Source organism: Nicotiana tabacum, chromosome 1 (assembly GCF_000715075.1).
Source record: "Nicotiana tabacum cultivar K326 chromosome 1, ASM71507v2, whole genome shotgun sequence".
Classification (NCBI taxonomy): Eukaryota; Viridiplantae; Streptophyta; class Magnoliopsida; order Solanales; family Solanaceae; genus Nicotiana; species Nicotiana tabacum.
The window spans coordinates 154,123,382-154,126,290 of NC_134080.1; positions in this window are offsets into that span (position 1 = coordinate 154,123,382).

A 2,909-nucleotide genomic window follows, 5' to 3' on the forward strand; every position below is an offset into this window, starting at 1 on the left:
TGGGATTTAATTTTAAAGCTTCTCAAGATCCTACTGGATAATGAAATTTACTTTTAAGTTCAGAGAACCCTCCTGGATAATGGAATTTAGTTTTAACTTCTCAGGACCCTCCTAGATAATGAGATTTAGTTTTAAGTTCTCAGGACCCTCCTGGATAATGGGATTTAGTTTTTAGTTCTCAGGACCCTCCTGGATAATGGGATTTAGTTTTTATGTGTTCAGAACTCTCCTGGATAATGGGATTTAATTTAAAATTTTCAGGACCCTCCTGGATAATGGGATTTAATTTTAAAAGTACTCAAGACCCTCCTGGATAATGGAATTTTGTTTTAAGTTCTCAGAACCCTCCTGGATAATAGGATTTAGTTTTAAGTTTTCAGAACTCTCCTGGATAATCGAATTTAATTTTTAAATTCTCAGGACCTTCCTAGATAATGGGGTTTAGTTTTAAAAGTTCTCAGGACCCTCCAGGATAATGGGGTTTAGTTTTTAAGTTTTCAGGACCCTCCTAGATAATGGGATTTAGTTTTAAGTTCTCAGGACCCTCCTGGATAATGGGATTTAGTTTTATGTTCTCAGGACCCTCCTGGATAATGAGATTTAGTTTTAAGTTCTCAGGACCCTCCTGAATAATAGGATTTAGTTTTTAAGTTTTCAGGACCCTCCTGGATAATGAGATTTAATTTAAAATTTTCAGGACTCTCCTGGATAATGGGATTTAATTTTAAAAGTTCTCAAGACCCTCCTGGATAATGAGATTTAGTTTTAAGTTCTCAGGACACTCCTGGATAATGAGATTTAGTTTTTTAAATTTTCAGGACCCTCCTGGATAATGGGATTTAGTTTTTAAATTCTTAGGACCCTCCTGGATAATGGAATTTAATTTTTAAATTCTCAGGACCCTTTTAGATAATGATATTTAATTTAAAATTTTTAGGACCCTTCTGGATAATGGGATTTAGTTTTAAGTTCTCAAGACCATCCTGGATAATGGGATTTAGTTTTTATGTTTTTCGGACCCTCATGGATAATGGGATTTAGTTTTTAAGTTTTCAGGACTCTCCTGGATAATGGAATTTAGTTTTTAAATTCTCAGGACCCTCCTAGATAATGGGATTTAATTTAAAATTTTCAGGACCCTCCTGGATAATGGGATTTAGTTTTAAGTTCTCAGAACCCTCCTGGATATTGGGATTTAGTTTTTAAGTTTGCAGGACCCTCCTGGATAATAGGATTTAATTTAAATATTTTAGGACCTTCCTGATAATGAAATTTAATTTTAAAAGTTCTCACGACCCTCTTGGATATTGGGATTTAGTTTTTAAGTTTTCACGACACTCCTGGATAATGGGATTTAATTTAAAATTTTGAGAACCCTCCTGGATAATGGGATTTAATTTTAAAAGTTATGAGGACCCTCCTGGATTATGGGATATAGTTTTAAGTTCTCAAGATCCTCCTGGATAATGGGATTTAGTTTTAAGTTTTCAGGACCCTCCTGGATAATGAGATTTAATTTTTAAATTCTCTGGACTCTCATGGATAATGGAATTTAGTTTTAAAAGTTCTCAGGACCCTCCTGAATAATGGGATTTAGTTTTTAAGTTTTTAGAACCCTCCTGAATAATGGGATTTAATCTTAAAAATTCTTAGGACCCTACTGGATAATGGGATTTAGTTTTAAGTTCTCAGGACCCTCCTGGATAATGAGATTTAGTTTTAAGTTCTCAGGACCCTCCTGGATAATGAGATTTAGTTTTAAGTTCTCAGGACCATCCTAGATAATGTGATTTAGTTTTTAAGTTTTCAGAACCCTCCTGGATAATGGGATTTAATTTAAAACTTTCAGGACCCTCCTGGATAATGGGATTTAATTTTAAAGCTTCTCAAGATCCTCCTGGATAATGAAATTTACTTTTAAGTTCTAGGAACCCTCCTGGATAATGGAATTTAGTTTTAACTTTTCAGGACCCTCATAGATAATGGGATTTAGTTTTAAGTTCTCAGGACCCTCCTGGATAATGGGATTTAGTTTTAAATTCTCAGGACCCTCCTGGATAATGGGATTTAGTTTTAAAGTTTTCAGGACCTTCCTGGTTAATGAGATTTAATTTAAAATTTTCAGGACCCTCCTGGATAAAGGGATTTAATTTTAAAAGTTCTAAAGACCCTCCTGGTTAATGGGATTTAATTTTAAGTTCACAGGACCCTCCTGGATAATAGGATTTAGTGTTTAAATTCTCAGGACCCTCCTGGATAATGGGATTTAGTTTTAAAAGTTCTCAGGACCCTCCAGGATAATGGGATTTTGTTTTTAAGTTTTCAGGACCCTTCTGGATAATGGGATTTAGTTTTAAGTTCTCAGGACCCTCCTGGATAATGGGATTTAGTTTTAAGTTCTCAGGACCCTCCTGGACAATGGGATTTAGTTTTCAGTTCTTAAAACTCTCCTGGATAATGGAATTTAGTTTTTAAGTTCTCAGGACCCTCCTGGATAATGGGATTTAATTTAAAATTTTTAGGACACTCCTGGATATTGGGGTTTAAAATTAAAAGTTCTCAAGTCCCTCCTGGATAATGGGATTTAGTTTTAAGCTCTCAGAACCCTCTTGGATAATGGGATTTAGTTTTCATGTTTTTAGGACACTCCTGGATAATGGTATTTAGTTTTAAGCTCTCAGGACCCTCCTGGACAATGTGATTTAATTTAAAATTTTCAGGACCCTCCTGGATAATGGGATTTAATTTTAAAAGTACTCAAAACCCTCCTGGATAATGGAATTTTGTTTTAAGTTCTCAGAACCCTCCTGGATAATAGTATTTAGTTTTAAGTTTTCAGGACCCTCCTGGATAATCGAATTTAGTTTTTAAATTCTCAGGACCCTCCTAGATAATGGGGTTTAGTTTTA